Source organism: Monodon monoceros, unplaced genomic scaffold (assembly GCF_005190385.1).
Source record: "Monodon monoceros isolate NGI ecotype Baffin Bay Population unplaced genomic scaffold, NGI_Narwhal_1 Super_Scaffold_16, whole genome shotgun sequence".
NCBI lineage: Eukaryota > Metazoa > Chordata > Mammalia > Artiodactyla > Monodontidae > Monodon > Monodon monoceros.
In genome coordinates this window covers 85,583,274-85,598,274 of record NW_021703772.1, presented here as the reverse complement: position 1 = coordinate 85,598,274, position 15,001 = coordinate 85,583,274, and the positions used below count along the sequence as shown (strand labels likewise).

At 39.4% G+C, this 15,001-nt stretch overlaps 1 protein-coding gene across 2 annotated transcripts in view; it reads right to left on the bottom strand.

Annotated features, from left to right (window-relative positions):
* Positions 1-15,001, bottom strand: part of GTDC1 (glycosyltransferase like domain containing 1) — a 420,502-nt gene that overhangs the window by 404,605 nt on the left and 896 nt on the right. The window contains exon 1 of one of the 2 annotated variants that reach the window (XR_003794006.1): positions 13,966-14,648. The exons of the other annotated variant lie outside the window; for it this stretch is intronic. The gene's annotated coding sequence lies outside the window, so the exon portion shown is untranslated. Of the gene's footprint in view, positions 1-13,965; positions 14,649-15,001 lie in introns of those variants that run through there. 2 annotated transcript variants of the gene reach the window in all.

The following is a 15,001-nucleotide window of genomic DNA, read 5'->3' as shown; positions in this document are numbered from 1 at the left end:
AAAAAAAAAAAAAAAAAAAAAAAAGAATCCTCCTGCCAATGCAGGAGACACGGGTTCGAGCCCTGGTCCGGGAAGATCCCACATGCCACGGAGCACCTAAACCTGTGCACCACTACTACTGAGCCTGCGCTCTAGCGCCCTCTAGCCACAACTACAGAGCCCATGAGCCACAACTACTGAAGCCCACGTGCCTACAGCCCGTGCTCCACAACAGAGAAGCCACCGCAATAAGAAGTCCACACAGCACAACGAAGAGCAGCCCCCGCTTGCTGCAACTAGAGAAAGCCTGCATGCAGCAACGAAGTCCCAACACAGCCAAAAATACATTTTTAAAACTGGATTTTCTTCTTCTCCTGATTACATTCAAGTCAATTATTGTCCCAAGAACCATCCAAAAGGCTAACACAGGGCTTCCCTGGTGGCGCAGTGGTTGAGAGTCTGCCTGCCGATGCAGGGGACACGGGTTCGTGCCCCGGCCTGGGAAGATCCCACATGCCGCGGAGCGGCTGGGCCCGTGAGCCATGGCCGCTGAGCCTGCGCATCCGGAGCCTGTGCTCCGCAACGGGAGAGGCCACAACAGTGAGAGGCCCGCATACAGCCAAAAAAAAAAAAAAAAAAAAGACTAACACAGATGCTTGTCTGAAATAATGTTCTCAAATCCCAATAAACAGCACTTCCTTTCTGCAATTCACTACTTTTTTTCATACTCACTTCTATGAGAGGTCTTCTCAATTTCAGTAAGTACAGGTGAAATGAGAATAACTGTAACCTATCAAGCTATAGCTCTGCATCCTTCTGTATATTTTGAAAAAAGTTTAGGAAAAAATAATAATTGCAATCTACAAAGGGATCTATTTATTGTCTCCTCCCCTTTATGGAAGGTTTCCAGAAGATGACAGTGGAATTCCTGATTTGAGTGGTCTACCAATGTTAAATCCATGTATTTCTTATTAAATATATCTATAAGGTAAAAGCATTTTGCTGCTCTATTTAAACAAACACACACACACAATCATAGTCTTTCCTAAAATGCCTTATATTTGAAAATGGGAAAGTTTTCCAAATATTAATCACAGTGATCCAAAATAAAATCTGCAGGGCAGTTCAGTTATGGCACAATAAATGACAACACTTTATTTCAAAATCCTTGAGTTTTAGGATCTGGACATCTATAAGACAACTCTTTCATTCCAGATTCAAGAGTTTAAGGCATTCAAATGTTACAACACACCTGTCCCTCAGTTATAGGCATTGCTTCAATGAAAAACTAGCTTAAAAACCATAAAATCAACTTCATATGACTCTGATCACTAATCTGACTTGTAAATTAGATGTGTGTAACTTCCACTATTCAGCAATCTGCAAATCTTTTTCCTAGCAGGATGGCTTTTAGTTGCACTGCACTCTGACCAAAAATGTGCAATAGTAGCAGTGGCACACTGACAAACTGATTAGTATAGGCCTTAAATAAAGATTTCAAGGTAAGTCATGAGGAAATCTTTTTCTGTTTGTAGATGAGCTATATGAACTATATAAAATGTAATCTATGTTTTACATCCTCGGCTGCCAGAGTTTTTGTTGAATGCTAGAAGAAAAAAATGTTGAAGACTCACTGAGGAAAAAAATGGGATTCAACTTTGAGAGAATCCACCCACCTCATTTCCCAGCACTGCTTTCAAATCCTCTATAACTGGTATAAATAGATGCATGCCAAAAGCAGGGACTCTAACCAAATAAAATAGTGACTTGGTTCAGAGAGTACTTTGATGTTCCAGTTTTCTTGTGATTCAATAGTTCTAGAAAATACATATGTTTATTTCCAGTTCACATCTGCTTGTTAAATTTTTTTTTTTTTTTTTTTTTTTTGCGGTACGCGGGCCTCTCACTGTTGTGGCCTCTCCCGTCGTGGGGCACAGGCCCCGGACACGCAGACTCAGTGGCCATGGCTCACGGGCCCGGCCACTCCGCGGCATGTAGGATCTTCCCGGACCGGGGCACGAACCCGTGTCCCCTGCATCGGCAGGAGGACTCTCAACCGCTGCACCACCAGGGAAGCCCTTGTTAAATCATTTTAAGTGAATTTATTTAATAGGTCTGAAGACATTAATTAATAGTAGTAGTTAGTATTAATTTATAATACTATGTTCTATGCACATTAGCACTGTAGAATACGATTTTCTACTTACTATTGATTTCAGTAGCCTACACAAAAGGATATTCTCCTAGAAAATTCTGGGAGCAGTAGCTTTTTACAAATAGAAGCATATTTTAAACACTCTAGGGGAGAGCAAAATTTCAAAAATCTCCCAAGCAAAAACTTCCATGTGAAATCATAGTCCTTAAATTAACGTTTTTAGATTAATTTTTTTAGGTTAAGCAGATGTTTCTCTTTACAATATTACCCTTAGTGTAAAAAAGCCCAATACTAAAAGGTGATAACTGTAATACATTAAAATCCATCAACAGACAGGATCTTTAAAGTCTGATTACCAAAGCAATCACCATGTGTCACTATGGAATGATAATGCATTACACATTCCCCAAGTAAAGATCAAAGTTACTTGAACCACCCCTGCCAAAAATATCATTTTTATTTAGTCATGCAGTCCTTGGAATCACAGTAGGGCTTGATGCCATATTGGTGTCACATTCTGCCAGTCATCCAAAGAATATGCCAGCCTTCTTTTTCAACTTCTCTGTCTACTAGTGCATCACTGGACCCAGCAGGCAGTTCACCCAGACAATCTCAGTAACGGATTTTGGCTCTCTGTGCATAATAGATGACAATCTTTATGAAGTATCCAGTTTGTCTTATAGCTGAGAGATCTGAACCTGCTGCAGATGTCACACCTAAATTCTTGAACGGATTTGTATCAGTGTCACCTATAAAACAAGACAGTGTCACCAACAGCATTGTCCTAGAGAACATCTGTTTCAGTAATGCTAATACGCTTTCTGCATCGTAACTGATAGTCATTTATTTGCCTAAAACAAAGATCAGAGCCTGTGGCCCAAAATTCAGTCCATTGCCTTTTCTTACACAGCTATGATCTAAGAATGGATTTTGTATTTTTTAATGGATGGAAAGTTTTTTTAAAAGACCAATATTTTGCGACATATGAAAATTACATGAAATTCAAATTCCAGTCTCCATAAACAAAGTTTCATTGGAACATAGCTACTCATTCATTTATGGATTTTTCTACGGCTGCTTTCACACTACAATGGCAAACTTAACAGAGACCATAATCACCCATAAAGCCTAAAATATTTACTATCTGGTGCTTTAAAAAAGAAGTTTACTGAACCCTAGCCTAGAGAATATTTAGTGGGTAGGTAATATGGTGCCTAGTGTCTGTTGCATGAAGAACATGAGTGTAATGACCCAGTTGTTCCCCTGCCTTACTTCCATCCATTGGTTTAACAAATATTTCTTGGGCAGGTCTGTCACTCCACTACACACAGCTAGCTATGGTCACTCTGCTTCCCACTTTGGCTCAGCCTTGCCTCAATCCAAGGGGTCAACCAATACCCTTGAGCAGAAATAAGACAAGCTCAACTTCAGGTCAAATTCTAGTTCTCCCAAGTTGGCCTCATCTGTGTTCACAGGTTCTCCTGGTTCTCGATTTCTGCTTTATATCCACCATTCCCCATAACAGGTTTCCTGTATGGATACCACTCTTAAAAGTCTATTTCCTACCAGAGACCCTAAGGCAGCAGGCTGAGTCACAGCATTCTTTGACTGAACTCTGCCAGCTGATCACCAGTTCTACCCCTGCCCTAACAGCCACCCTGTAACGTGAATTTGTTTGGGGCCCTTGTGAACAGCTTGCATATTCCAACACCCTCCTGGCTTCCACTGCTCTTTCTGATTATGAATGCCCCTGGAGTTCATCATTTCCTTTTACATTCAAACCTCTGGCCTATAAATCTATGAATTCAACCTTCCCAACTGGCTTGTTGTTCTATTTCTTGAGTTCAGTTCATATGATAACCAAACATAAGAGCACAACACAACAAAACTCTATACATATGGATTTCCCAACCTAGGACTACCCATCCCTTACTTTTTTAGCAACTGCCGCAAAAGGGTATCTATCACCTGCAAGCAGTATCTAGAATATCCCTTCTTCTTCCCTCCACCATTGCTGGTTGACCCAAAGTTTCTACACCTGCTTCACCTGAGAGGGTTACTCACCACCCTTTCTACCCACCTGGGGTGCCTAGGATAACCTGCGTCTCTTGAGCGTTGCTTCAGAATGCCTCTCTTGCTTCTATTAAAGCTTTAGCACTCCTGTTTCTATTGTAAGTGGGAAAAGGGGGTTTCTTGCCACTGTTGGACTGCAATGGAGTAATTTATTTGGCTAGACTTCTAGGAGTCAGAATATAATTCCCCAAAGAAAGATGTTAATAATCCACAATGAGGCTCTGCCCATAGTATCAATGGCACTATGGAACCCATCTGTAATTCATATTATATTGTTGGCAAATAACTAATTCAGAAACACATTCACAAGTTGTGGACTGACCATCTAGAAAATAGCTATGAAATGTCAGGAAGACTTCACAGCAGACAGATTAGCCTAGTGTAAAGACTTCAGAGAAAATGGCAGTTTATTTTCAGCAAAGTGAATTTCACTACAACGCTTAAGTAGCCTGCCATGGTGAACAGCGCCTAAAACTGCATGAATAGCTCGCAACCAAAAGAGTGGTATCAAGAATGAATTCGCTGATAAAGTGACCATTAACCATTATCTCAACTCTGGGTAGCAACAATATAGGTAGCAGCGATCTTAAATAAAAATGAAAATCTTCTTTAAAAACACACACAGGAACCTTCTGCCTACTTGGAGAATGACACAGAACTCCATCCAGTGACATATCATTACAACCAGGAAAAGAAACTAGAGGTATGTAGTCCATATTCCAAAGAAATACGCAAAATATTAAAACTTTAGAACTTTGTTCATTTGATGAATCTAGCCACCATTCCTTAAAGAAACAGTTCTCAAACTTCTTAGTATCAGGCCTCCTTTGTGTTCTTGAAAATTGAGGACTCCCAAGAGCTTTTGTTAATGAGTTATAATTATCAATATTTACCATATTAGGAATTAAAGGCAAAAATGTTAACTATTTTTTTAATTTTTTTAAAGCGTGATTTATAATTTAATTTAAAAATTGATATAAGAGATGCAACACAATTCAGCTGATTCTCCCATCCATGGGACATTTAGGTTGTTTCAAATTTTTCACTATTATAAAATGATGTCATAGATCTATAAACATTAACATGAAAAAAGATTTGCTCTATAGTGTTAACAGGGAAAATAATCAGGTTATAAAATGGCATTTAGTTTGCTATCTTTTTTTGGTGAAAAAAATATGCAACTTTGAACAGATGTTTATTAAAGCACTTGTTTCAGTGAATTGTTAGTATCTGAAAATGAAGACATCTATCTCCCTACCTACACTGAGTTCCTGCAGGTGGAAACTGCTTATTCACAGACACTCTGCAAGTATTTGTTGGATGAAATAGAATATTTTCCATTTCTAGAATGTGCAAGACAATGATTAAGTTCCAGTTTTGTGACAAAATATGTTCTGCTTTCCTGATGCATTTTAAATTTTTAATGACATTTAGTATGAGAATATATTTTATGAAAAATTACTTTATTATACAAAAAAAGCTTAGTGATAAATATAATACTGTTTTACAACTTTTGCAAATTTCTTTCACGTCTAACTTAATAGATGACAGCTGGATTCTCATATTTGCTTCTACATTCAATCTGTTGTGATACATTGTTTTGATTGACCTATATGAAAAAAAATAGCCCCACACATATATGCAGTGAGAAAAAAGAAAGTATATGTTAATATTAATATCATTTTCAGATAACTGTGGATGTTCTTCTTTGATACTACACCAAAACTTGACAAGTAGGAGTTTTCGGTTAGCTGTAATATGAAATCTAATATCACATAAGCTTTTTGTATTCTGTTACTTGCTTTCTATAAGGGCCTTTTACCATAATTTTGTAACACTGATCACTTTGAAAATATTCGTTCATTAAGTTATATAAATATTGAAAATCTTGACATAATTAATACCATAGCAAAAACTCACATTCATAATATCACCACCCATCCCATCAGAAAACTCTTTAAGTACTGGGAAGCTGACAAGAGCACAGCAGTTGACTTAAGTTTTCCAAAATTTTAATTTTCACTAGCAAGCTCAAATTTTATCATCAGCAACAAATATTGTCTATTGTTTTGCCATGAAGTGACAAGTCTCACTGTTTTCGTTTTCAAGAAAATCACTGCCAAATACCTAAGTCTAAATAATCCTAGTTTGTCTGGTAGTCATTCTTTCAAGTAAAAATGATGTTTCATGCAAAATACGGCTAGCTCAGCTCACAACTCAAAAGAACACATAAGGGTTTTCCTTGAGACAAACAATGTATGCTGGATATGTAGCAGAAGTGCCTTCTGCATATTTCCTACCTCATCACATAGAATAGTAAAACAATGCATTCAAGGATCAAGATTTAATAAAACTAATAATTTTTACTGCTTCATTAAGGACACTCAAGTAAAACTGGCTTTTTGAGTTTTTGTTTTTTGTTTGTTTTTTTTACAGTGAATGCGTGGTAGTGAAGAATACAATGATTACTAGTACACCCTGGTGCCACTGCCATTTAATATCTACTAAGATACCCACAGTTTTACCCACTATTCCTTTAGTATCAGCAAGGCAAATGTAAAAACAGTGGAAAAGGCAAACAGTTAGAATTACTATAAAAATAGTTTTAACCTAATGGACCCCCTGAAAGGGTCTCAGTGACCCCAAAAGGCCTGTATACCACAACTTGAGAACTACTGCTGTCTTAAGGAAACACTGAAAGCTAATGAATAACTTGCCATCCCCAAATCCATAGGAAATATCCCCCAACATAAAAAATATATTAAATATCTGTATGAATTCTTTCATTTTGACTCAAAATTGGTCCAATTTGTTCTGAAACTGAATTAATAATATAAATAACAGTAGCAATTAACTTTTTTTTTTTTTTTTTTTTTTGCAGTACGCGGGCCTCTCACTGTTGTGGCCGTTGCAGAGCACAGGCTCCGGACGCGCAGGATCAGCGGCCATGGCTCACGGGCCCAGCCGCTCTGCGGCATGTGGGATCTTCCCGGACCGGGGCACGAACCCGCGTCCCCTGCATCGGCAGGCGGACTCGCAACCACTGCGCCACCAGGGAAGCCCAGCAATTAACATTTAATGAGTTCTTACATGTATTATCTCATTTAATACTCATAATAACTCTATTAATGTTCTCACATATTCATGTTACAGATGAGGAAGCTTGAGGTCCAGAGAAGTAAAGCCACTTTTCCAAAGTCATAATAACAATAATCAGTATTTATGGATTCCAGCTTTACTCAATATTTTGCGTACCTCATCTCTTAAGTCTTAACAACCTTTTTATTATCCTTTTTTCCCTTTTTAACTCTTTAAACTTTAATACCCATTTTACAGATGAAAACTTTTAATCGAAAAAGTAAAGAACCCTGCCCAATGTTACTCAAATGTTAGATCATCTATATTCAAATCCAAGTCTGTCTTACTCCAGCAAGTACACTCCACATTCTGCTTCCCTATCCCACATATCGGTATATCCTTTGTATATAAATAGATTGTTGCAAAAGTCTTACGTACTTTCAAAAGAGAAAGAGAAAAACAAATATCGTATATTAGCGCATACATGTGGAATCTAGAAAAATGGTATAGATAAACCAGTTTGCAAGGTAGAAATAGAGACACAGATGTACAGAACAAACAAGGAGGGGAAGCCTGGGGGGGGGTTATGAATTGGGAGATTGGGATTGACGTATATACACTAATATGTATAAAATAGATAACTAATAAGAACCTGCTGTATAGCACAGGGAACTCTACTTCACTTTTCAGTACAGTAGAAACTAACATAACATTGTAAAACAACTCTACCCCAATAAAAAATAAAAATTATTTTATTTTTATAAAATAAAATAGGAATAAAAGAAAAAGTTATAGGAATAAAAGAAAAAGTCAACTGCGCAAGACCTCTATTTGGAATAATTCTTGCTTACTTGACTATCTCTGTTATCAAATGGAACAAAATCTACTTCTTTTTAAAATCGTGTATGATCCAGATAAATAGTTCATTAATTCACATTATTAAACACTTATCTGCACATGACAACAAATCAATACAGCTAAGATTACTCTTTAAAAAAAAACTAAATACACTAAGCTGATATTACTACAATATTACAGATGAGGAAACTGAAACCAAGAGAAGTAACTAACTTCCCCCAAAGACATGCTGTTCATAAGTGGTACAGAGTCAAAATCAGTTTGGACTGACCCTGAAGCCTAAACTCTTCAATCACATTGCCTGCATGTATTTAAGAAGGTCTCAGGCAATGAACTAGAAATTGCTCACAAGGTCTGTATACAGAGCTTGCTGATATCATATCTACTCTACCCAAGGCAATCATGATATGAACCATCTTGTATCTCAAAGACCAAGAGGTGAAAAGGAAGCTGGTGATGCTGAAAATAAAGAGCCATGTTCTGAGGTGGTTTAAGTAAAGCATCTATAGGTAATGCTGAAGAAAGAAGTAAAATTCACTTACAGAGGTGTCAGATAGCACACACCTCTGCTGCTAAGATGAGCTTACCTCTGTTTAAACAAAACGTACCAAAAAAAACCAAAGCCTAGAGGAAAATGTCACCACAGCTACACAGACTATCTACAGATTGCACAATAACTTTCAGATGCCAGGAGCCCAGGAATGCTGCAAACCTTAGTAAATGGCAGCAGAAATCATTTTCCTAAAACACTCTAATCAATCACAAAAATTTTCATTTCAAGTTAGGATTTGCAAAGGTCAGGGGTTATGCCCCAATGCTTGTTTCTATTTCAAGGGCTTACAGTGCAAACTGCTGCTTAAATATTAAAGCCCAAGGGGGACATGAAAAGAATCAAGGTTTTATCCAGCTCAATTCACCCTCCACAACTTGTTGCAACAACTTGCAGGAGAACATCTTGAGACTGGACAGAGGAGTGTGGCTTTAATTTCAAATCAAGTGTATTCTCAAGGAGTCCCCCAAACACATTTGACGTTTGACAGGAAGGTGACAAAATGGGAGGCTGTGGTGTACCTCCTAAAAGGGCAGGCAGTACAGGCGAGAGATGAGCAATTATACTTGTCACAGAATACGATATTCTGGATTCCCTCTGTGGCAAAAGAAAAAAAAAATTATAGAGCAAGCTTTACTTCCTCCATCAATGATTCCCAGCATGATCAAAAAGAATCAGAATCTAGTAATGTAAAACCAGCTGACAGATATATAGAAAAAAAAAAAATCAAGATTGAGGTCATGGCCCTTAACATGCATCATTTACACTAAGGATTCCCCCACTTATCTGAATTAATTTCATGTACCTCATCTCATTCAGATAATTGAAGTTTTCCTCTTAGAGTTGTAAAGTGTTTACCTCAACATAATTAGTAAACTACCCACTTAAAAATTCCACTACAAAAATTACCACCCCCTCCTCTCTACACATAAATGTATACTCCACTATCCTTTAAAGTATGAGATTTTGGCCTTCATGGGGAATGCAGTTCAACAGTCCTCTTTAAAAAATTAGCACAAGAAATTCTACACGAAAAGTTATGTTCATTACTTTTTTAATAAGTGTCTGCATTACTTGTTAAAGACATGGTAATTTAGGTATTCAATACATGACTGCTGTTCTGAAACCAAATTAAAGGTTTAGACTACTAAGGAGTTTGATGACTTGCTTCAATACAATAACTGGGATTGTATGGAGAACAAAATCAAAGAGGTCTCTCTTTTTTTATGAGCAGGCATTTAAGTGCCTTTTAATGAGAATTTATTCTTTAGTATATAATTACTAATGCACAAAAATAGGGCCATTAGGGCTTCCCTGGTGGCGCAGTGGTTGAGAGTCCGCCTGCCCATGCAGGGGAAACGGGTTCGTGCCCCGGTCCGGGAAGATCTCACATGCCGCGGAGCGGCTGGGCCCGTGAGCCATGGCCGCTGAGCCTGCGCGTCCGGAGCCTGTGCTCCGCAACGGGAGAGGCCACAAGAGTGAGGGGCCCGCGTACCGCAAAAAAAAAAAAAAATAGGGCCATTAAATTCACTTCTTTATGGTGCCATAAAACTTCTATTTGTAAGAAATATAATATACATTTAATCAAACTCCAGAAAAACAGAAATGTGCAACACCTAACAATACATGGTGAAAATTATATACATTTTCTTAAATAAACTCCCTGCAAGATGACTAATGATGCTATTTTGTATGTGGATATGCTTATAATTTAAAATATACAGACTCCCTAGTACTTATGATGGCAATGAAATGTCTGAACTTCTTGCATGAATTCTCAATTTCTATATGAAAATTGCTTTCCCATACTGATAACATACTATTGATTATATCCAATCAATATTTATTTATCACCTGCTATGTGCCAGGTACTGTACTAAGTGCTGAGGACACCGACAGGAACAGCACAAATTCGGTCCCAACACTCTGGGTACACACAGTCTAGAAAGAAAGACAGATAACGAACAAATGTGCTATGGGAAAGTATAACAGATACTTGGTCAAATGAAAGCTCAAAACTGAGAGAAAACCTGGTTAGAAAATCAAACACCTGAAATAATTAGTTACCACTGAAACTGGAGAGAAATCACCCAGTAAGTAACTCAGCTACGAAGGCAGAGAACCAAGAGCAGCGTAGTCAGGAAGGGGATCTACGTAATGACTGGATGACCAGGGTGTCCTAGCGTCAGATGCAAATGAAAGTTGACCCTCAAAAAAAGCTGAAATTATAACAGCCAAAGAGCCCAGCTCTCAGCTGTCCTGTCCTCAGTACCTAAGAAGTCAATCCAGTGAGTGTGAGTCTGAGAAGCAGTATCAAAGTATCTTGACTCTGCTAGTTCTGCCCCAGTTGAAGTAGAACCCCAACTGTCCACCATGGACAAGACCAGGTCCAAGTTCCCTGAAGGAAGAGAGGATGGTGAGGAGAGGGAGAGCTCTGGAGCAGGCTCAAGACAAGGTTCCAGGTCCACAAGGGATTTGGAATACAAAAAGGAATAATAAAAGAAATATATCAACTCTATGGATTATTTTATGCTAAGGAAATACTGCAGAACTGCTTCACTTTTAAAAATAAGTACTCAAAAAAATTGTAATCTTGAGTTTAAATGACTTAAGTGTGACCTTCAAGTGTGGGAGAAAACGACTAGACAGTCTCACTAATTCTTAATCAATTGTCTGATTCTATAACCTAATTCCATCTAAATCTATATTAATATATCCTAGATGCTTCACACATACTTCCCTAAAATGTTTATGCCATATATTTCAAAACTCCTGATGAGTGAAAGCATTTTTCAAAATGAGAATCTCATTTTGAAACTCAAAGTGAGTACATGCCAAGGATATAGTAAGACACCATACCTCTGTGAGCAAGGGATGCCGAGGGCACCAGAATAATTCCAGATCCCACCTCCTGAAGAGGCTGGGGATCTTAAGGTATTTTCAGTCTTAAAAATCAATTCAAGAAGTGGGTGGAAAAGACAGAACAGGGAGTGGGTGGGCCAGGTAGCCTGGGACTGACACAGGAACCAGCAATGATAGATATGAAATTATTTGCCCCCTACAAATTAAGCACTATCATACTCTACTGTACAATTGTTTTCAGTAATAGTGTCAGGAGGGGAAAAAAAAATGCATGTAGTCCAAAGATGATGTCCCTATGAAAACTATTATTCATATAACTCAACATACTCAAATAGGAATCACACTATGGAAATGGCCCTGCATTTGCCCAAACATTACTTGCCAAGGCTATTCAAAGGGTGGAGTGGTGGTACTTTCCAAAAGAAATGCTTGAAAAATTTCCTCAGTAATTTTTTTTTAATAAACAAAGCACACTATAATAATCTATTAAAGAAAGAATATAAGCCTAAGGGAGAAAGAAAATACAGTAAGGTTTGTTTGGTTTGGGGTTTGTTTGTTTTCATTATCACCACCATGAAGCACAAGGCATCAGCCAAAAACTGTTTAAAATATCATTTCAGGACAGCTTTTTACCACAGGAGTCTGAACTCCATAAGTCATGCTGCTTCCAGAAGTCTATGTACTGAAAAATATATCTTTATAAAGTGAAACCAAGGCCTTAAAACGTGGCATACAGTAACAATTAGGGTCATTCAATTCACGATTCTCAAACTTTGCTCCAGTGGAAAATTTGTATTATTTTAGCTCAACTGAGGTGTCCTATCAAAAAATTTAAATAATGGTGTCCTTTTCCAATTTCACAGTGGGTAATGTACGTTAAAGAACAAAATTCTCAATGTTAACCTCTTGCCTCAATTTATCTAAAATATTAGATACCTGCTACCTCTTTCAATATTGGAATTCAGCCTAACAGAGTATCTATTCAACACAAAAATGGAAATGAGGTATTTCAAGTTTATAATATCATGATTCATGACTTCCAAGCACTCTGCTACCTTCTTAAATTTGATTAAGCCCAACAAAACCACAAGCATTACAAAGTACACTTCGCTTGACATGAAGCATACAAAGATGAATAAAACACAGCCCACCTTACATGAAGCCACACCAGGGAAAATGCACACAAGCCAAAAAGTATCTACTAAACACCTGCAGTAAACACTGGAGTGGGAGCTGCAAAGAATTCACCCTACCCCAGCAAGGACCTGGGGACTTCTGCATTGAAGACCACTACCAAAAGGGAGCTGAGGATGCTGGAATTCGATGACTCCATGTGTTACAGGACCTTTCTTCCTAATTAATATCAAGGTTACATACACCATAACCCTAGGACTCCTGCAATGCCAACCTGCTGGAATTGACACAGACTATCTGAATCAAGAATATGAATAAACATTCTCGAAGTGAAAATAGTTACTAAATTCGAACAAACTGGAAAGTACTGTTTCAATTGATTAAATGTAAAGATTGCCTAAATATAATCTGTATCATTTGATCTAATGACTCCAAATCACAAACTAAGGCATATACTCAAAACACCGGGAAAAAATTCAACGTTAGTAATAACTTGGCTTTTTTGTTCTTAAGACATCAAAATCAAAACAAATTTTGGTACAAAAATATCCATTGGGGAGGTATGAATGATCTACCTAGGTGTTCGGTTAAATCAACAAGTTCTATTCAGTTCATGTTAAATCTCTTCAGGAAACTTGGATTACTTTTACTCTGCAAAATTATAGGGTTGCAATAAATTAATTATTAATAATAATTAATAGTTAACTGCTGAAGTTCCTCACAAACAGAAAATTCTGTACTTCTGCAGTCTGTCAGATTAAGATGTCAACACGGTTTCAAAACAGGAGTAAAAAAGCCTTCTTAACTTCTCAAATTGGTAATGCTATAAAATTCAGTTTCCTACCTTATCTCAGTATCACGGTTCACATTTTACCTACCCAGTTTTCAAGTTCGTCAAAGAAAGTTTCATGATTCAAAGGGTACTCCTCCCACCCCCAATACTAAAACTGTTTCTTAAATACAAGATCCTAAGGAAAATATATAATGAAAGGCAGTGAGAAATGTGAATCTATTCCACATCAAACCTGGAATGCACTAATTAAAATTCAATATTGCACTTGGTACGTGGGCTCCTACATGAAACTCCTGCCATGCTCTAGCTTAAGGTTAAACAGGTTAATAGAATCCAATAAAATGGCTCTATTGAATTATACTGGATTTCTTTTCAACAGCTCCTTTACCTGACCATTCTGTTAAACTTTAAAATCAACTTCAGAGGTAGCACCCAATAACCAAGGAGAGCCACGGCTCACGGGGGCTGCATCCTGCAACCCACCTGGTGTGGAAAATCACCGTCAACGCACGTTTTCCATTTCAAACTGTGATACAGGTGGAGGAAAAAGTGTAAAGCCTTCTCTTTGAACCTCCCATCACACTGCCTCCAAGCGCTAACTTAAGAATTATCTCAAAGACAATGTAATGCAGTACAGTTCTCAGAAAACTCTAAAAGTTGCCTTTGCCAGAGAGGAGAGACCAAAAAAAAAAAAAAGAACTCCCTCTAGACTAAAGGTTAAATTAACGTAGTACTGCAACCTCGCTGTTGGGTACACGGCTGGATTTACAGGACAAATTCAGAGAACCTTTCCCCCGCCCGAACAGACTGCCTGGGTCCCGATTAAAATAAGTATATGCGGGATCGTCAGAGGAGGGAAGGGGGCGGGGAGAGCGCAGAGTGAGCGAGGTCTTTAGCCTCCGCTAAGGGGCTGCTGAGGTCAGGAGAGTTAGGGCGATAATGGGGCCAGGCGCAAAGGGTCCTTCAGGAAGACCTGGCGGCGCGCGGCGCGAGGGACCACTGGCCCGACAGTCTCGTGGTCGGCAATGAGGCCCCTCCGCTCCTCGAGCCAAGGCCGGGAGCCCGGCCCCTCCTCCCCGCGAGAAGGCGACGCGCCCCCAGCCACCCTCACCGGCCGCGCGATGAGGCGGCTGCGGCGCGCTGGCTGCGGGAAGCCGGCCCGCAAGGCGCGCAGAACCCAAGAAAAGAAGATCAGAAAATGGCCAGCGCGTATCAGGAATAAGACACAGCAGCCGGGGTGCCCGGCTCAGGGCGCGGGGCGGACGGCGGCGCCGCGAACGCAGCGCGTGCGTCCGGGAAGCGCGCCGCCCGCGCGGCCCTCAGCTCCGCCCCCCGGCTCCCCGCGCCGCCGCCGCCGCAGCCCCTCTGGGAACTCCAAGCCGCGCGGCCCCGCGAGGCGGGCGCCAAGGAGGGGAGGGGCCGCGCTCCCCGCCTCCCCGCCGGCCCGCGCGGCTCCCCAGCCCGGAGCCTACTCACCTCCTCCTCCTCCTCCTCCTAGTCTCTCCCTCCTGGCCACCAG